Raw genomic sequence first — 22,184 nt, 5'->3', positions numbered from 1 at the left:
GGTGCCACGGTCCACCTGCCAAGTTGTTTTGCATGCCTAAGGTAAAGTCATCCCTGATGGAGGATCGCAGGAATCATGGGAAAGAGGGATCTTTTCATTGGATTAGCGCTATTTCAGCTGTGGAATGGCCAAATGAGGCAGCTTGATGGATGAGATCTCCAGCACTCTGAACAAATCCAAATCATATTATGTGATATAATCTACTGTTAAATTCTAGATAGATAGATAGATAGATAGATAGATAGATACTTTATTAATCCCAAGGGAAAATTCACAATTTTACTCCGTAGTTCTGAAATTTTTATTTTTATACTGTATTGAGGATTTGTTCTGTTCTGTATATTGTGCTGTATTTTATTGACCCCCTTCTTTTTGACACCTGCTGCATGCTCAACCTACCTGGAAAGGGGTCTCTCTTTGAGCTGCCTTTCACAAGGTTTCTTCCATTTTTTCCCTACAAGGGTTTTTTTGGGAGTTTTTTCTTGTTTTCTTAGAGAGTCAAGGCTAGGGGGCTGTCAAGAGGCAGGGCCTGTTAAAGCCCATTGCGGCACTTCTTGTGTTATTTTGGGTTATACGGAAAATAAATTGTATTGTATTGTAAATCTTTGTCTGGTTTATAAGTGTCTCAGTGTGCTTTGTTCTCGGATGTCCTCCTATAGTTCACTATGGAAATAGTATGGATGTATATGCGGAAGGATCTTGCGATCCCTGTAGTCTTTCTGCTGAATTTGTTGGGAGAAATATATAACAGCTAAACATTTACCTAACACCTTGGTTTTTACTTTTATCTTAATAAGTCTAGCTTCTTCTTCTTTTTCTTTTTTCAGCTGCTCGTTAGGGGTTGCCTTAGCAGATCATCGTTTTTTATATCTTCCTGTCCTCTGCATCTTGCTCCATTACCCCCATCACCTGCATGTCCTCTGTCACCACATCTATAAACATTCTCTTAGGCCTTCTGCTTTTCTCTTGCCTGACAGCTTTATCCTTAGCATCCTTCTCCCAATATACTCAGGATCTCTCCTCTGCACATGTCCAAACCAACGTAATCTCTCCTCTCTGACTTTGTCTCTAAACTTTTCAACCGGAGCTGTCCCTTTAATGTACTAATTTCTAATCCTGTCCATCCTCGTCACACTCAGTGCAAATCTTTAACATCTTTAATTCTGCCACCTCCAGCTCTGTCTCCTTTTTTTGGCCAGTACCTCTGTTTCCAACCCATATAACATAACTGGTCTCACTACCATCTTGTAGAATTTCCCTTTCACTCTTGCTGGTACCTGTTTGTCACACATCACTCCTTACACTCTTCTCCACCCATTCCACCCTGCCTGCATTCTCTTCTTCACCTCTCTTTCACACTTCCTGTTACTCTTTACTGTTGATCCCAGGTATTTAAATTCATCTACCTTCGCTAATTCTACTCCCTGCATCCGCGTCATCTCTTATTCTCTCCTCTCTAGAGCATATCTCCACCTCTCCAGGTTCTCCTTAACCTGCTTCCTACTCTCGCTACATATCACAATGTCATCCTCAACCATCATAGTCCACAGTGACTCCTGTCTAATCTCGTCTGTCACCCTGTCCATCACTATTGCAAATAAGAAAGGGCTTTGAGCTGATCCCTGATGTATCCCATCTCTGCCTTAAATGCATCCATCACTCCTGCCGCAGACCTCACAGTTGTCACACATCTGTCGTACATATCCTATACCACTCTTACATACTTGTCTGACACTCTCCTTTCCTCTTTAGGCTCTCTTTCATGTACTTTCTGTAAGTCCACAAAGACACAATGCAACTCCTTCTGTCCTTCTCTCTGCTTCTCCATCAACACCCTTATTGGAAACATAGCATTTCTAGTGCTCTTTCCTGGCATGAAACCATACTGCTGCTCACCACTCATCACCTTCCTTATTAACCTAGCTTCCACTACTCTTTCCCATAACTTCATTACTGTGGCACATCAATTTTATCCCTCTGTAGCTACTATAGCTCTTCACACACCCCTTATTATTATTTTGTGAGTACATTTCCGTCTTTATCCTTTATCACCCTAACCTGCTGCACATCTTTTCCAGCTCCGTCTGTCTATCTAGCTAATCAGTACAGGTCTTTTTCTACCTCCTTAGTGTCCAGCCTTTCATACAACTCATCATACTTCCTTCCTCCTTCCATACTGCCTTCCTCTTCCTCTGTTTACTCTTTTGAACTTCCCCATTCCACTACCAGGTTTGTTTGTCCTCTTTCCTCTGTCTAAATGTCATAGTCAAGCTCCCTTCTAGCTGTCTCCCTTACCACTTCTGCTGTAGTTACCCAGCTATCTGGTAACTCTTCACTGCCACCCATTGCCTGTCTTACCTTTTCCCTGAACTCTACCTTACATTCATCCTTTTTTCAGCTTCCATCATTTGATCCTTGGCTTTGCCTTCACTCTCCTTCCCTTCTTTACATCCATTGCCATCTACTTGACACCATCTTATGCTGCCTAACACTGCTAGCACTTTGCGAACTCCAGTCTCCTTCAGACTGACCCTCCTATATAGGATATTATCCACCTGTGTGCATCTTCCTTTACACTTGTATGTCATCATGTGCTCCTCTCTCTTCTTAAAATATGTATTCATCACAGCCATGTCCATCCTTTCAGTAAAATCCACTATCATCAGACCTTCTTCATTCCTCTCCTTGACACCATACCTACCCATCACCTACTCATACCCTCGGTTCCCTTCACCAACATATATATTGAAATCCACTCCAATCACCACTCTCTCTCCCTTGGGTACCAAGTAGAATAATAGAACCAGGTAGAATAGTTTGAACCCACCTTCAATCTACCTGGCCTTACTCCCCTTCCATCTGGTCTCTTGCACGTATAATATATCAACCTTCTTTCTCTCAATCATACTAACTATCTGTCTCCTTTTACCAGTCATACTGCCAACATTCAAAGTTCCTACCCTAACTTCCACTTTCTTTACCTTCTTCTTCTTCCCCTATCTCCGGAAACAACTTGCCACTTTTCTTCTTCTTCTTCAGCCAACAGTAGCCCGACTTCCAACAGCACCCTGTTGGCTATCAGAACTGGTGGTGGTTGTTACCTGGGCTTCGATCATTCTAGTATGGAAATCTAAATTGTTTTCCGCAAATTGATCAGGCAAAATTTTATACTGGATGACCTTCCTGATGAAATCCTCCCCAATTATCTGGGCTTGGGACCAGCAGAAAGAACCACACTGGTTTGTGTATTCCCTGTGGCTGTATTATATCTTAATAACACAAGCAACCAGGAATAAATATGTTAATATATTCACTGATTTTACCTTAGCTGTGAAGTTATAAGTAGTTTTAGCCTCAAAATCAAAACTGCAAACACTAAAACTGGTGTTTGCACTATTTCGTCATGATGGACAGAGGTGATGCTTTCTCCTGAAGGGAAGCAAGATCAATTCTTTGTGTTTGTTTGTCCTGTTATTTTCCCATGGTTTAGTTACATCATTTACTGTATTACAATTTTAGTCAAGTTGTAAGCTGGTTTGAACATAAGGACAACTTGAAGAAAGAATTTCACCAGGAAATATAGAAAGTATACAAAGTATTCAAAAACAGCCAAACACAAAATAATAGTTGTTCATATACAAAGTAGGTAAAAGTCTGGGAGCTAAAACACCAGGCAACAATCCAAAACATATATAAAAAATTACAAACAGAATAATTAGGAGAGTCATTCTGTAATAGTGTTTATTTTATTATGAATCCAAAAGCTTGAATACCAAGAGTTGTTGGCTGAGGTGATGAGGTTGTATAGTAACTTCTAATCGCATGACCGTGTAACCACAAAATGCAAGATGGTGTTGAAGTGATGTCATGAAAATAATGCTAAAAGTAAAACGATGATAAGAAATTTTACAGATTATATAAATTAAATATACCAAATGAAAATCGTTCTGTTTACATCAGGAGCTGACATTGGATTCTACAGGAATTGCCACTGGTTTATTAGGTATACCTAAACCCAACAATTTGGCTGATAATCAGTAAAAAGGTTTGTCCATCGTAGTTGATGCAAGTAAATTATGGAAAGTCTCTTTTTCGACCATTAATGCTTGCCTCAGTTAAGACTCAATTGTTACTAATAGTATCTTATCAAACAGAGATATCAAGATGTCACATATCAAAGAGAGGCTCCTTAAAAATCTTTTAGGTTACTAAGGAATTTCCTTGAAGCTGCAGTGTTTACTAACTTGGAGCAAGACAGTAAAGTTTTTTAATGATACCAGCGCCAACCTCTTAACCTGTTGCATTAATGACATCAGATGCCACGACTACTGTGACCACTCACCCTGGCAACTAGAACCTGTATCTTGGTAATAGAATGGCAAAATGGCAGACCCCATATACAAAATAAGCTGGCATCATGGCATAATGCTGTGAAATTTTAACTTTCTCAGAATGTCCTGTAGGAAAAACTAAATCTAATTTTCACACACCTTGGTTTCAAAACAGCTTAATATATACTTAAAACAGTTCAGAAGGAACCTATTAAAAATAATAAAAATTGATGATCATAGCACAGTGTGTACATCCCACGTGCCTTACCATAGAAAAAGAGAGCAATTCTACTTTGACCAATTTTGAGGTTTTTTTTTTTTATGAAATTCTGTCCATCTCACACATTTGTATTGGTAACCAGATGAAATTTTCTTTCAGATTTAACCCCCAGAAAACGTGCATCTTACTGCTCATACACATTTGTTAGTGTTATTGTTAAGCTGTGACATAGTTCAGCCTGATGCATCATTGACGGTAGTTGCATCTTTTCCAGTTTCCCAAAATCGACCAGCTACTGAGTTGGCAAGGTAGGATCCAGCACGTAACAAAAGAAATTTCTAAGCCCAGTAAAGTTTGTTTATAAAGGTTTTGTGAAAATTCAAATCAAAACAGTTCGCACAAAAATAGAGAAAAAAGTTATTATATATCCATCCATCCATTATCCAACATGCTATTTCCAAAGTACAGGGTCACGGGGGTCTGCTGGAGGCAATCCCAGCCAACACAGGGCGCAAGGTAGGAAACAAACCCCGGGCAGGGCGCCAACCCACCGCAGATACGGCACATTCAATATGGTCAATATGTTCAGTATGATATGGATTGAATACGGTTTGTTTGCCCTCCATGCTTTGCCAACTGCAAGGCAGATCATAAAAACTGGGACTAATTTGTAGTCAGAGGGACAAAAAATAATTAGAATAATCTATTTCAATCTGGCTCGTGGGGGTTATAATAGAATCTCACATAGACTATGCATTAATATATAGGCATGCCTTTTAACATAACTAGGAAAATACTTTTATCAATTTAACGTAACTTATTTAACAATAAGATATTAAAGGAAGAAAAATTATTAATAGCTGACAAAGAAGCCCTCTGATATCATGTATGGTATTACAAACTGGAGGATAAGCTGGAAGATAGGCTTTTATTTTTGAAACCTTTGTGGTTACCTTACAAGAAGCAGAGTTTGGCCGAATGATCCAATAATATGACATGATTGATATAATATATTGAAAATGTATGTTGCAGCATTGACACTGATATCAGCTTAGTTTATTTATCAAGTTTCTGACATACATGGCAAGCACTGATTATTTTAATTATTGATTTGTTTCCTCCACTTTGTGTGTTTGTGTTGAGGCAATCATTTTTACACATTTGCCTTATAAACAGTTTCTTGTGCCTCTCAGTTGGTGCTGCTTCTAACATCCATGGCTGGTAAATGTTTGTTTGTCCAAGATGTTCGATTAGTAATCAACATGACAGTTTGACATAACTTCAGTTGTCGTTTCCACTACTAAGGATAAGATGCAACACTCTGGCTAATGACAGAAAATATAATTTCTAAAGAAGTTTGTTTTTTTATTTTTTTTCCTCTGCATTCTCCTTACTAGAAGATATTTTATGTGTACATGTCTCCTGTTTGTCAGAAATAAAGCTTTTGCACTTTATAAAGCTGTATACAAAACCTAAAATAACTGGCACCCATCTGTGTTAAGTGCTGATTAACCATCCTCCAATTTTATTTGAATGCTTCATCCTGTGAGGGACCACAGTGGATTGAGGCTAACCAATGTGCGCAATGACAATAGTAGTCCATCGGGGGATATAATGTGCCTGAATGATTTAGCTTCTTAAATTAAAAAGAGTGGTCAATGTGAGGATGATTAGATAAAATAAAAAGTAATCATGCAAAGTTGTCTTTTTATGTTTAGTGATATACTCCAATACATTATAAATAGAAACCATCAGGTATCATGTAATATATGTACTTACACACACAATTTTAGTTTTTTTTTAAAGAATATGGATGTATTGTTTTTTTTAATAAAGAATATACAGTATAGATAGTGTGGCCTAGCGGTTAAGGTTTTATACTACCCTGGTTTATAAACCACTAGGTTGCCTTTTAATTTGAGTCAATATCCCACTTTTCATACTTTTTCTCAGTGATACAAGCAAACATATAATACATTTAAAATCAAGTTAACTTTATTGTCATCCCATCCATACGCCAGTATGCAGTGTGGCAATAAATTACATTCAAGACAGCGAGCTGTGTACCTGGATCTATAAATAGTATACATATAAAAATAAAACTAGACAGCTGTTCACCAATCAAACAGATTTACAGTGTATATGTTATTCTTTCAACAACATACATTTTGCACAAAACAAACCTAAATGACTCTGGACAATAACAAGCGAAATTCATATTTTTTAATGTCAAAGTCAATACTGAAGGAATGCTACTGTCAGTCTATTATTATGAATCTTTATCCTCTTTAATGCCAAGTAGGTTATGGTCATGCAGATTCTTGCAGATTCTGAGACAGTCCGTTTGTGTAGATTCCATTTGCATTATTACTTTTTTCTTCAACAGATTTGTTATACAGTATTTCATTCAAAATGCATGTCTCATTCATTGTTTACCTCAGCATAAGTTTTGGTTAGCAGCACTGCATTTGTTGCTGGCTAAGACAACATGTTACTTCTGGTAAAAATACAGCAATAACTGCCAATAGAATCTCTCATGGATATTCTTTTTAGAAAAATCAAATTCTTTACTAATGATAGCCAGTCCTTGTTAAATAGACATAGTGACTGCTTTTTTTAAATTTTTTTTTTTATTTTGACTTTTCTCTTTCCTTGACTCCGTTTCATTTCACACTTCAATTGCCAGACTGCGTTTTGATTCTCTTTTGACCCACTGGTTACAACTCCAGCCTAACATTCACTTTTTCCTTTCTTACTTGAACATCTCCTTATCTCATTTCTTTTGTCAGCTCACAATTATTCTCAGGCTGTTTCTTATGTTCATAAGCAGAGCAAGACTCTCATGAGACAACTCGTTTATTGGAGCCCATTTGAACAAGAAGATAGCCAGCTTGCTCTTGGCAGTGAAGATCATCACATTGTCCAGAAGACATAACTCACCAGCTTTTAAGGCACTTACCAAAATGAAGTGACCGGTGGGACAACTGAAGTGGGTACACTCAGATATGCTGCAGCTAGTACAGTTCACAGGAGGTTTGACAAATGTTCAGATCACTGCAGGGTCCATTCATTCACTCATTCTTCCGACCTTGAAAGTATATTTTATTTAGGGAATTCTTGCTGTTTTAAAAACTGTTAAAGTGACATCTTGAACTGTGTTAAGAAAATTGAGACTAAACCATATGTAATATTCAGGAGTGCTGCCTCTCTCCATCTAGAGAATGCAAACACCCATAGCTTGTGATTGGTAGTGGTGGCGTAAAGGTGATTCAAAATGAATTCAAAAGGGTTTTAAACGTGCAGTTCATTGTTGTTCATCCATTTCTTAACCACTTCAGTCCACTTCTCTGTTGCTGCGAAAATCATATTCTTATACATTCAGCTCACATATTGTTTTGGCAAATGGCTTGTAAAGGATAGATGGTCCCTTAGTGGGGAGAATGGTATGAATTCATGCTTTGGACTTCCATGGATTATTTGTTCAATTTTTGGAATTTCAGCATGTTTATGTCTTAGTTTACAATACACCTTCGAAATCCACGGGGGTTACATTCCTAGACCACCCGAAAATTGTGAAAAACCGTGAATTATGGATATGGTAAAAAAAATGCCTATTTTTATAGTTTAAACTCTAAATATGCCCCCAAAACACTTTCATTTCATTTCAACCTCAACTTAATACATTACCTACAAAAAAGAATGTAAAGGTAAACCCATATACTGTACAGTACTGTACTGATATGTCACCTGCAGTGCTAGAATGTAAAATAGCAATGTTACCGCTATATTAGAACATTAGAAGACTCTAGACGAGAACAGGCCATTCAGCCCAACAAAGCTCGCCAGTCGTATCCACTTGTTTCCTCCAAGAAAACATCAAGTCGAGTTTTGAAAGTCCCTAACGTCTTACTGTCTACCACACTACTTGGTAGCTTATTCCAAGTGTCTATCGTTCTTTGTGTAAAGAAAAACTTCCTAATGTTTGTGCGAAATTTACCCTTAACAAGTTTCCAACTGTGTCCCCGTTAAAATGAACTCATTTTAAAATACAAGTCTCGATCCACTGTACTAATTCCCTTCAGAATTTTAAACACTTCAATCATGTCACCTCTTAATCTTCTTTTGCTTAAACTGTAAAGGCTCAGCTCTTTAAATCTTTCCTCATAATTCAACCCCTGTAGACCTGGAATCAGCCTAGTCGCTCTTCTCTGGACCTTTTCTAGCGCTGCTATGTCCTTTTTGTAGCCTGGTGACCAAAAACTGCACACAGTACTCAAGATGAGGCCTCACCAGTGCATTATAGAGGTTGAGCGTAACCTCCTTGGACTTGTACTGTAATTCATACAAGCGCGTTTTTGTTGTCAGAAGCCTTACAAGGTGCAGGGCGTTTCAACGGCATCTTGGGGCCTTCACCCTTAAACTGTCACATGCTTGGGGGTTAATGCATCCCTGGACGCCAAATACTTTTTTGCTGCACTTTTTAAGTAAATGTCACAATTCACAAAGAAAAAGTGAAATTTTAATGGAACACATTTTTTTCATTCAAAGAGCATCATAATTACTGCAACACTGATCAATTTACACACGACAATGAACTGTAAAAACTATTTAAAAAACTTCTGGAACAATATGTACAAGGTGCGACTAACGCTGTTGATGAAATTCATTAAATCACTGAGCCAACTGCGCTTGAACTGGCTACACGCAAGCAAGCAGAGGTAAATGCTGACGCTGGGAGGCTAGCCTAGTGCAGCGGTTCAATCCCAGAGACAGTGAGGCATTTGTCATGAGCTGGCTGCTCAACGAATGCACGACACTGACTGATCAGCTCCGGTGTGCTGGTAAATTGCACTGGGAACCGACAATAACCGGTTGTGACATTCAATGAATGTATACCGCCGACTATAAACAGCTCCTACGTGCTGGCAAATGGCACTGGGAAACGACTATACCAAGTTGCGGCGGTTTAAGGATTAAGAAGAACAAAATGGAAAACACGAGAACACTCAGCTGGAGATGCATCACAGGGCAGCAGTCAATCAGCAGCAAGGAGAAATGAATAACGCTGTAGCAATCCGGTGCCAGTAAGATTCACACCATCCAGAAGAAGGTGATTTATTTATTTTTATGGTGGAGATTCGAGGGACTCACCCAGCCTTGACCCGACCCGCACACACTCACGAACAGAGACAAAAACAAAGCAAACCGGTAATTAAACAGCAAATAAAGAATGTAATGAAAACAACGATACTACCCCTATTCTCCTTACAGCAATTATACATTAAATGCTGCAAAGAACCAACATAACACACACAGTAAAGTCCATGAAAAACGGCAATGAATGAATTGTAATGATGAAGATAGATAGTCCAGAGATCTGCATGTTGAATGGGAATGTAAAGATAGTCCTGCCGGTAGTTCCTGAAATGGTGAAGACGGGTGGATGGGTTAAGGAGCACTCCTTTCTTCGCAGGATAGCATTGAATCCACTTACAGTCCTCATGTACACAGGCAGACGGCAGACAACCCAGACCCCAACCACGAAATGATCCAGGACAAAATGAATAAGTACAGGTAACCCAACAGAAGGCAGGCAGAGAGACAGGAACTTGAAACACAAATTACAAAAAAGGTTTTTTTTCTTTTGGTCACCGGCCCCCTTTTTAAAAACAGCCCTGACATGCTTTGACCCCAACAGACCCTGCACCCTCAGCAGAAGACCAATCAGAGCCAGTGCACGGACTGCTGGGAGTTGCAGTGTCAAATTCTAATACGCTCTCGGATTGGTTACTTTCACCATCCCAAGCCACGTTTTCCTCTACGGTTGCTTCCTGTTCTTTCTACAGTGCAGTATTGCCACGAAAAAAGTCATGAAAAATTGTGGAGGATATTTGCGGTTTCCACTAACAATTATTAGTTAGGTTCTAAGGAAAAAATCTGCGAGCGACTGAGGCTGCAAACCTGGAACCGCATCTTCGCTGGGGTCTACTGTACTGTATTATAATTATTATATGTACTATTATATAGCAATTTTATTCTTTTTAATATTTTTCTGCTTACCCATTTTGTTTGGGATGGTTGCCACCATGATGTTTAATGTTATGTCATGATGCTGTACCTATTTAAGATGGCAGCCCCCACCAGTTTGTTATCCAAATATTGGTTGGAAGATAAAAGAACTAACAACACATATTAGTGTGGGTTAAGGGCAATTGTCCAATCTATTGTTATGACCCTTGCTATGTTTTTTGTTCTTTTTTTAACTACAATTTCCTGGTGAAATTCTTTTTTGATTTTGACAATTAGCACTGGTGCCTCTAGTCATAACTCTTGTCATTCTCTTAAGCTATAGCTCAAAACATAGAAAAGAGATATTTCAGCACTTGCTTCTTCCAAGTTAACCATGACAGAGAAAAGTCAAGTCCCATGCTAAGATGGAAGTGAACGATTTTGTGAGCTTTTATTAATTTATTTTTTTAATAATTTGTTTTAATTGTTTTGCCATGTGACTAAAAATTGGCTTTGTGTGAATGAGGAAACTTTCTTGTATTTTGTAGGCATTTCATATGACACATATAGACTTTTACTTTCTAAGATGGAGGAATTCCTGTGATAAACGCTTGTGGTTTGTGTGCCCATGGTTTAGTTCAGTGGCTCTGAAACTCAGTTCTGGCTGCAGGTTTTTGTTCCAAGCATTTTCTCAATCAGTAAGGCATTTAAACTTTAACAGATATGATTTAATTAGCTGCTTTTTATTTCTCTTTTCTTTTTTTGCATTAAGAAAAGCACAACTGTGTGATTTCTTTTTATGTTTAAAAGATATTTACAAATGTTTGCATTTTTGTTTGCTTTATCTTCAAGTTTATGAAAATTTGAGATAATAACACTACACTTGAATGGAATATGAGTCTATAACATTACATTCATACATACACCCATAGTTACCGACATTGTGGTTGTGTAGACTTAATACTTAACCTAAACTGGAACTCTTTAGGATATGGAAGAAAAACTAGAGTATCCAGGCAAAGCCAATATGGAGAGGGGACACCCCCAAATGCCACACACAAAGACTGGACAGGGACTTGAAACTAGTAGCTTTACGGCAGCAATTGCTTCCTTCTGACCTGCAAGGATCTAATCATCTTTTTACATTCTCCATTAACTCTGTGGGTTGGTTGGGTTGAAATGAAAACCTACAACAACTTCAGCTACCAGAGTATTGTGATCCTGCCAGAATATAAACTAAAAATGATGCAGGTGTCAAAAAACAAAAGCCAGATCTTCACTTCATGCTGATCAGAACCCAAATTAGTTGACATCATCACCTCAGAGAGCCTGGCTCCATAGTCAAATTGCAGGCTAAAGGACTGCACTGAGGTGGAGGCTTAAAAACATCCATCCATTTTCCAACCCGCTGAATCCGAACACAAGGTCACAGGGGCCTGCTGGAGCCAATCCCAGGGTACAAGGCAGAAACCAATCCCGGGCAGGGTGCCAACTCACCGCAAGACACACACAAACACCAAGCACACACTAGGGGCAATTTAGAATCGCCAATCCACCTATCCTGCATGTCTTTGGACTGTGGGAGGAAACCAGAGCGCCCGGAGGAAACCCACGCAGACACGGGGAGAACATGCAAACTCCACGCTGGGAAGACCTGGGAAGCAAACCCAGGTCTCCTAGCTGCGAGGCAGCAGTGCTACCACTGCGCCACCGTGCCACCCAGCTTAAAAACAAAACAAAAAAAAAATAACTTTAAACAGAAAAACAAAAAAAAACTGTGAAAAAACTCAAAAAACTTAAATATTTTTGAAGGTTTCAAAAAAGTATTGTACAAAATCAAAGAGAGAGAGAGAGAGAGGGGGTAGGAGTGTGTGCTGATACAGCGCTTTGCCGCGCCCACCACATGACAAACCACCTCTGGATCCCAGATTAGAACCCAAGTGCAACAATACGACGGGTGACACCTCAGCACTACACTAGTTCATATGGAATGGCATAGTGTGAGGTTTTTTTATGGTGGCTGGATTGCCAATTCTGCCACCAAACACCAAGTTTTCCCTTTAGGTTGAAGGGCCTGCCTGCAGGGCTTAATGCAGATTAACATCATATCCAGGGTGGAGCAATTGCAGATTAAGAGCCTTGCTCAAGGGCCCAATGGAGTGGAAAAACAGGCAGGCATAAAAAAAAGAAACAGAATAGGTTTTCTGTGAAGTCAAATCTAAACGTGAAGAAATCCAAAGATCTCAAACCAGAAACAGTGCCTTTAGTTGATTGAAAGGGGTTCAAACCAGGGAATTCAAAGTAGGAGAAGATGCATAAATCAAATGACAGAAGCAAACCTCGTTGCAGATGCTCTGACAATAATGGCTGCTTCGCCTTAAATGGAAGTGAGGGCGTATCTCCAGCTGCAGCATCATGTGGCCCCGCCTACCAAGGCTCAAACAGATAAAACAGAAGAAACATAAATTACAAGAAAGAGAGAGGCACCATAAAACATAATTCATAAATGCATAATTATCAATAATATTCATCCTAAATAATATAAAAGGAAACAAACACAAAATGAAACTTTACAAAATAACATTTAAAAGTAAAAAACAAAAAAAAAAAAGCGAGGAATGAGACCCTGGCTGAAGCACAGCACTCAGAATCAGATTCTGTCTCTAATCAAGAATAACAAAGTGGGTTTAGCTAATGGACAAATAGACAGATCAGTTGTTGAAGGTAGATAAAACAGAGCAACGGCCACCATGATATTACCCAACTGAAACTTGACTTCACTTGAGTGAAACCCTATTGAGCTACTTGCAGCCATTTTCAAACAACATCTTGTAAAATGGCTTTGTTCAATTTTTTTTTGCTAAAACGTATCTTAGTTTATATTAACAAAAATACTAGACAGTTTGGCTATTAGGTAGTGTAGGCGAATTTATACTAAAAGTTGGCCAAGTCCTACTCTGCATTAGCACTAACTGACATAAGTGTTGCTTTTTGGGAGAAAAATAAATAATAAAAAGATTGAACAAAGCAGTTCTTCTTGGCTGCTTTGGTTATAACTGCTGTCTGTTTATATAAAGCACTGTTTAAATAGTAATCTTTTATCATGGATGTCCCTTCTATAAAACTAATTCGTTGCTCTTTTTTGCTTTATGAATATCTTTTTAAAGTACTTTTGACTAATGTGAGTTGCTGTATGAAAAAAAGATTGCTTCATTGTAAGATGGGGGGCAGAGTGTCACAGAAGGTGGTGACACCTCCTCATAACTCCACAATGCCTTTGGTGTACAGTTTATATATTTCTCTGTATCTCCCCTAAAGACCTGCATTAACTTTCACAATTTAGAGCAATACCTCTAGAAAGATATCTAAACTGTAACTCATCTCAATTCATGATAGATATCCATTAAACGCAAAGCTTAAATTCATTAAATTATGGATGTTAGTTACTTTGAATACCTACACAAATCTCTCCCTAGTGCCATGCCTTTTTAATAAAGAATCAAGACATGCTAATAAATAAAACCCAGAAGCAGTGTTTTTCTTATAAATTGTGTGCCAATGTTTGGTTAAATGAACTACAAAACAGCTGGAAGTAGTTTTAACAAAAATCTGTTTTTCAGATGTTGAATGTGTGTGTAAGTATTGTTCTGTCCCATCTCTAATTTTTTTATTTAATTTCTGTCTGTTTTTGGATACAACGGAGATGGCAAATGTAATGTTTTTTTTGTGTAAATTGACAAAATAAAAACCTTGAACCTTGAACAAGCCTATTTTAGAAATCTGTCTGGTTGTCTGGACAGCCTTTCCATCCCACCTTGTGCATGTGGCGACAGGTTCAGTGTGTCTGGCTTCTCATGACTCGGTACTGAAAGAATGGGGTCAGGAAATGGATGAATGTTTCTGTCCATTTGATAAAAGGCTTACACTGAAATAATTTTTAATGACTATGTAATCCATATATTATATCGTCAACAGGAAGTGTGGCATAGTGGTTAATGCTTTGGGTTTCAAACCCTGAGGTTGTGGGTTAAGATCCTACTCTTGACACTGTGTGACTATGAGCAGGTCTTCTGCTTGTGCTCCAATTGGAAAAACAAAAAATGAAATATAGCCAATTGTATCTCAAATCCATCAGATGTCAGCCTAATAGTATACACCACTTTAATTTTGAACGGTGCAATGCAAATACATTACAGAAACTATGCAAAATCCTTCAAGAATGTAGTGTAAATTCAATTTTGCTGTTTATGGTAGTTGTATTGAGGAAGCATTTCTGTCTTTAAGAGATATTTATAAAGGACATTAAAATGTCTTATTACTGAATTTGTTTCCAACAAGATTCTACTATTGTTCTTTCAGCAGTTTCTAGTAGAGTATAATCTCTCCTTAACACAGCTTTTGTGCTTTGTATCTTCTGAGGCTGTCCTTGTATGAAAGAATGATTACTCTCAGTCCAGAAACCAGCCATTAGCAGCAATTTTAAGCTCATCATAACTCAAAAGCCAACAGCCCTGTGGATATTTCTTCATGATGCTCAACAAGTAATAGTCACTGAGTGCCAGGTGTGAGCTGGAGGGAGGATGCTGGGTCCCAAATGATTGTCTGCACTTTGCAAGTACACTGAATGGAATGTCCTCATTATGGGGAATAAAACCAGCCAGTCGCTCAGATATTTTCTTGCTATTTTTGCAGCCCTGTTGTTTAGTCTGCAACAGAACCAGAAGTGTTATGTTCCCTCTACTAAACAGAAGTCACTTTATATCTTATGTTTTTATGAATGTTGACGACAATTCAGTGCTTTTCTGTTGCAGTGATTCCCTTTATAGCTTTGATAATTAGACTGAGGATGTCAACTACATCAGTTCAATACCTGAAAGGCAAAAATGTGTTATGTGGGAATTTCTTTATACCCAAGGAAACCAAGGATTCTTAACTAGTTTTTTCCTCACCTAAATTCAGTATTGGTGCAACAGATAATATAATTGGTTATATAATAACATGATAAAGTTAAAATGTTTCAGTAATGATGCAATAAAATGTTATAATATACTGACAGAAAAAAATAATGACAATAGATAATGTCATACATTTTCCAGATAATTTAAGCTTATGGAATGAGTATGTCCAATTTTATAGGTTTGGTAATTAAGCTAATGATGTCAAGGAGCGCAGCTTAATGTCTGATAAAAATCTTTGCGAGATTCCCTTTACAACTGAAGAGTGTTCAATTATTATATCTACGTTTAGTGTTGCTATATTAGCTGTGAGATTAGCCAATAAATCGCAACAAAATTAGGATACTTTAGCAAGAACATAATTGGTACCTGGTAGAAAAACTGTGCTATAGCTAAGGAAGTAGATCTTTACTGATAATATAATCTAAATAATCATCTATTAAAGGGATACTCAACCCAAATATTGTAAGCTTCTAGTGGTGGCTTAAAAAATGTTTTGGAGAATGAACATAGCAAAGTTTCTGATAGAACAGGACCCAATGGTGACAAACACTGGACAACAGCAAACAATATAAAAACATCCATAAAACAATCAAAAAATCGTTGCTTATGATGTATAATCTACATGTCATATTATCCAGATGTATGCCGTCAGTTGGCAAAACGTGTGCATTTTTGAACAGAAGCTAGGGCTCTTGAGCAATGAATGAAAGGGGGAGGTGGGATTTTTTTATGGATATTTTGACATTGTTTGCCGTGGCCAGTGTTGCTCACTATTGGTTCTTGCTTTTATCAGAAGCTTTTTAATGTCTGTTCTCAGTGAAACATGAGATTCAAATTTATTTTTTGGCCATCACTACAAATTAAATGAGATAAGTAACATATAAAGTTTGGGTCGAGTAATCCTTTAAATTGTCAATAGCGCATTTTAATACATAATCTAATAGTTTATGTCATAGATTCCATCTAATACTAATTAGCATGTTAAGACAAGCTTGTGGCATCATATTCAAAAAGACGTGAGGCTGTAATTGCTGCCAAAGGTGCATCAACAAAGTATTGAGCATCATGATGCTCCAACAATGATGGACTGAAAGCCAGAAGTCTACGTGACCATCATCATCAGGTCCTTCCATGAAAATATGATGATTTATGTTAGGTAGAATGCCGAGAGGGGACTGGGCGGTCTCTTGGTCTGGAACCCCAACAGATTTTATTTTTTTCTCCAGCTTTTGGAGTTTTTTGTTTTTCTGTCCACCCTGGCCATCGGACCTTACTCTTATTCTATGTTAATTAATGTTGACTTATGTTTATTTTTTATTGTGTCTTCTATTTTTCTATTCATTTTGTAAAGCACTTTGAGCTACATTTTTTTTGTATGAATATGTGCTATATAAATAAATGTTGATTGATTGATTGATTGATTGAGCAAAGGCTGTGAATACTTATGTACATGTGCTTTCTTAATTTTTTTATTTTTAAATAAATTTGCAAAAATCTCAAGTAAACTTTTTTCACGTTGTCATTATAGGGTGTTGTATGTAGAATTCTGAGGAAAAAAATGAATTTAATCCATTTTGGAATAAGGCTGTAACATAACAAAATGTGGAAAAAGTGATGCGCTGTGAATACTTTCTGGAGGCATTGTATACTTATTTGTAAGCATCAACTAGACAAGAATATTGTATGGACGCACTGATAAGCCGTGTTCTAATTATTAGTTTAATATAATTACGCTGCGAAAACCAGAACCAGTGTAGTGTACAAGTGATAGGTGGAGATGTTTTCTGTGCAGAGCAAGAACGCATTCGGATTGATAAGGAAACAAAATTGTAAATTAGTTGTTTATCTTCCTAGAAATTATTATCGGTGTAATGTTTATTTTTGTTATTGCCTCTTAAATTTCAACTGCTGTATCTGATGCCGTCACAGAAGGACAGTCCGAAAATGATTTTTAAAGCATTTGTGGATAAAAATCAGAGAATTTTCCTTTTTTCATTCATGAGTGATATTTTCCCAAACCCTGCTGCTTACACACGAATTGTACTGATCCTTTTGGACAATAATGCCGCCCCAAAAAATGTGCTGCTCGGGGCAAACGGCACCCTCTGCCCACCCCTAGCTATGCCACTGGTAGTAGTAGCTGGGATTTTGAGAGAACAGCTACTCGACACATTTCAGGACTTGTTTCTGGATATGGTCTGTGAATAAAGATTAAAGCATGTTAAGCAGAGCCTGATAGGAATGAGCAGAATCTTTCTAACTTTTTATATCATGTTAAATCATTTAATTACGAGTTAGGTTTTAGCTTAAATCGCTTTCTTATTCTAGATCCAGTGAGTCTTTCACTTTCATGTCAGTTGTCCCTTATGACATAATTAACTTTAAAGGCCAGTCTTCAGCACTAAGGGTTCAACCCACATCTCTCACTGATGAAGAAACACACTGAATAAGTGAAAGAATGAAACAGCATCTTTCAATAAAATGACCAACTACAACATCTTACTTTTATTAGTGGTTACTTTTATTTTTTTTCATCAGTTATGTTGTTACAGATTTTTCTTCTAATGTCTTTTCGAAGACTGAACATGTTGACAACATCCAGATTTCTTCTTTGGTTGTATCAATGCTGATATAATAAACTGTATCACCCTCAATATATTTTTTTGAGAATTCATTGGTGGTATATCTTATCCTAATCTGTCAAAGAGACTTGGGACTTTTAGTTTATTTCTATAAAATGTATTTCAATAGGTCGGAAATATTTTCAAGGGTTCTATAAAAACAAAAATGAAAACAACACAAATTACAGTGTTTCCTGTTCGGTCTTGATTTCTTCTTATATACAAACCTGCAGAGCTTCTTTTTGTCTTGGAGTTTTTCCCCTAAATAAATGCTCATCTTTGGCCGGTGAGCTGAGTGTATAGGAAATGTTCAGGAAAGGGTGGAGCTTTGGCCAGGACCTGACCTTCGTGGCTGCAGATAGAAATGAAGAAGTTGTTAGCGACAATGTCACTTCTCACCCTGAACAGGAATCGCTTACTTTCACAAAGCCCTGTGTGATGTGAGGACCGTGGCAAAGTGCAGTTTTTAAATAATAATCAGGTTTGGCTGATCACACAGTAATGTGAACGGTTCAGTAAAGGTGTCTCATTCACACCTCTGATTAGGCAGAGTACCACACCTGTGCCCAATCAGGCCGTATAAAAAGAGCCACCTGCACAGCAGAAAAGGGAATATGAAAAAAGGAACAAGAAAGAAAAGGAGAATGAAGAGAGATAGAGGTTAATGGAGTGGAAAGGATAGAAGAACAGAGAAAAGGGAAGAAACAGGACAAACGCCAGGGCGATTTGTGAGGGGAAGTAGGTGGACAGGAAAGTGAGCCCCAGGAGAGAAGCGTGTGACCAACGCTCAATAAAGGGGCTGAGGGCTGCTTCTATAGGAAGACTCCCGTGTAAGGCTAAAGGAGTGGCAACGGGTGGTGACAGAGTAAATCTTAGCACGGCACCCTGTATATGTAAAAGGGGCCCGAGCTGGAATAAGCGCTGCCTGCATTTGCTGGTTGATTTCTCTTTGTGTAGAGTAATGCTAAAAAGGTAAGCTGAGGAGACATCAGATTTCAGAATGAAGCACCATGGCTCAGATTGCATTTTAGGGAATGATTTTGCTACCCAGGTTTTTTAACCTCATTTTAATGGATTATTTGTTATTGTTATTAATCTCCATGTTCACCTGAAATTATGGATTATTTATTTATTGTCAAACCAAGTCAATTTTATTTATAGAGCACATTTTAAAACAATGGAGGTTGACCAAAGAAAAGGAAACATTTTAATAATAATGTAACATGATTGACAATGTAATTGTTTTGTCATTGTTATGAGTGTTGCTGGCATATATATATATATATATATATATATATATATATATATATATATATATATAGCAAAATACCCACGCTTCATACACACATCAATATACACACACACAAATTATATATATGTGTATATATATGTATGTGTCTATATATGTGTGTATAGCTGTGGTGACTGAGTGCAAGTGAAAAAAAAATGTAGTCTATAAGTTATTAAACAGTAAAACATTAACGTTTTAAGAAGTAAAGATACATTGAGCACTACTGGAGTGGTTTCGGGTAAACTACATTTTAAAGACAGTATAATACAACAGGTAAGTAGTACCAACAGGAGCTAAAATGTATATGGATCATCTCTCGGTAGTAGATCCCTTTTGAAAGGCGCAACACGATGGCTGTGGTATAGAAATCACATTTTCTATGTGAACGTCCAAATTTCTGCTTCTGGTAATGTGCCTTACCGGCATCACCAGCAATTAGTTTTGTGTCCTCTGCAGTGTTAAGAGTATTCATGCAACGCCGGCTGCTTGACTTTAATAGTATTTTTCCAGTGCAGGAGACGCCACTTTTTGCAGACACGTTCACGTGATCAAAAGTCTCCGCGCTTATTGGAGGTTATTCATATATATATATATATATATAACTGATCACCCATTGGCCTCGCTCACAGAGTGGAGGGGAAAAAAATAAATTGTAGTCTATAAGTTATTAAAAGTAAAACATTAACGTTTTAAGGAGTAAAGATACATTGAGCACCACTGGAGTGGTTTCGGGTAAGCTACATTTTAAAGACGGTAATCACCAGCAATTAAAGAAAATTAGTTTTGTGTCCTCTGCAGTGTTAAGAGTATAAGTGCAATGCAGGCTGCTTGACTTTAATAGTATTTTTGCAGGTCAGGAGACGCCACTTTTTGCAGACACGTTGACGTGATCAAAAGTCTCTGCGCTCTTTGGAGGTCATTCACATATATCTATACTAATAAAAGGCAAAGCCCTCACTGATCTCACTCACTCACTCACTGACTCATCACTAATTCTCCAACTTCCCGTGTAGGTAGAAGGCTGAAATTTGGCAGGCTCATTCCTTACAGCTTACTTACAAAAGTTAAGCAGGTGCCATTTCGAAATTCTACGCATAACGGTCATAACGGTCAACAACGTCCACCATGTTGAACTTTCTTATTCGTGGCCCCATTTTCACGAAATTTGGTAGGCGGCTTCCCTGCGCTAACTGAAACCAATGTACGTACTTATTTCGGTGGTATGACGCCACTGTCAGCCGCCATATTGAACTTTCCAACGTCACTAATTCTCCAAATTCCCGTGTAGGTAGAAGGCTGAAATTTGGTACTTATTTCGGTGGTATGATGCCACTGTCAGCCGCCATATTGAACTTTTCAACAGTCTTTGTTACTTATGGGCCCATCTTCAAGAAATTTGTGCAGCGGGTTCCCAACGCTAACTGAATCCTACTTATGTACATATATACGTCCATAGCCTGCAGCTCAATCACCGTGTGAGGCGGCATTGGGTCCCCCCTCCCAACGCCTCTCACGTTGTTGGCTGCCTGCCTATATAAGGCCGTCCGTCGCTCCAGTCTCTACATTGCTTTCCTTGCTTCGCCACGGGATTCACGTCTCCCTGCTGATTACTGCAGCCTTTTTATTTAATCCACGGCTTCTCCGCTGTTTTATTGTTCATTTATTACGATTATAGTTATTGTGTAGGTATTTTAGACTTACTTTACATTGTTCAGGTACCCATTTCCTTTATCATTCCAACCGTACCCGCATTAACATGTCTGTCGAGGTGATCACCATCGATCAAAGAACTGTCTCTTACCGAGTGGTTTCCATGCCCGGAGATGGCACCTATCTTTTCCATTCTCTTTGTTACATATTGCACGGCCATATCGGGCTCACTCTTGATATCTGGAGAAACATTGTGTCTTATGTATTGAATGACTGGGACAGGTTCAAGGTGTGGACTGATGATGGTACAGGAGATAATTATACTACACAGGAGCACTATAAGAGTGAAATGCTTAAGCCCTTCACCTATGCATCTGCATGTGAGTTGATGGCTGCCGCTGAATTGTTCGGTTGTCGCTTTCAAGTGTACCGAAATGGACAAATATGTTCACATGGCCAACTGTACGTTGCATGCTCAAGAGTAAGCTCAGCGCATAGCTTGGTCATATTACAACCGGAGGGCCGAACTCACAATGTGGTATACAAAGTGATCCTTAACAAATACTGTAATTATTGGTATATTTTCCCTCAGTTTAAAAAGGTTTAATTTTCTTCTTAATAAAACTTTTAAGGCAGTACTTACGCCATGAAACGGTATTTTGCTATATATATATATATAGATATAGATATAGATACAATATGTGTGTGTATGTGTGTGTGTATGTATATATTTATATATATATATATAGATATACAGATAGATAGATAGATAGATATAGATATATATATAATGTGTGTGTGTGTGTATGTATGTACAGTTTGTATGTGTGTATATATATAGAGAAAGATATAGATATAGATATATATATATATATAGATATTAGATATATATATATAGATATAGATATATATACTGTATATATAATGTGTGTGTGTATGTATATATGTGTGTATTGTAATGGATGGCCGGCCATTTATCCCGGCCAATACCCCCAAGCCGCCAGGTGGAGCCCTCCTTGCAGCGTGGAGGTCCCCAGAAGACCAGCAGGGCATCATGGACATTGGAGTTTTATGCAAAGCCCTGCTGGATGCCGTGGGGCCACA

At 38.0% G+C, this 22,184-nt stretch overlaps 1 protein-coding gene across 1 annotated transcript in view; it reads left to right on the top strand.

Moving 5' to 3' along the window:
* The window catches only part of LOC120526187 (protein kinase C-binding protein NELL1-like), a 1,449,010-nt gene that overhangs the window by 438,482 nt on the left and 988,344 nt on the right, over positions 1-22,184 (top strand). The gene's annotated exons all lie outside the window — the stretch shown is intronic.

This window comes from Polypterus senegalus, chromosome 1, assembly GCF_016835505.1.
Source record: "Polypterus senegalus isolate Bchr_013 chromosome 1, ASM1683550v1, whole genome shotgun sequence".
NCBI classification, from domain to species: domain Eukaryota; kingdom Metazoa; phylum Chordata; class Cladistia; order Polypteriformes; family Polypteridae; genus Polypterus; species Polypterus senegalus.
This window is presented reverse-complemented; position numbering and strand designations above follow the sequence as displayed.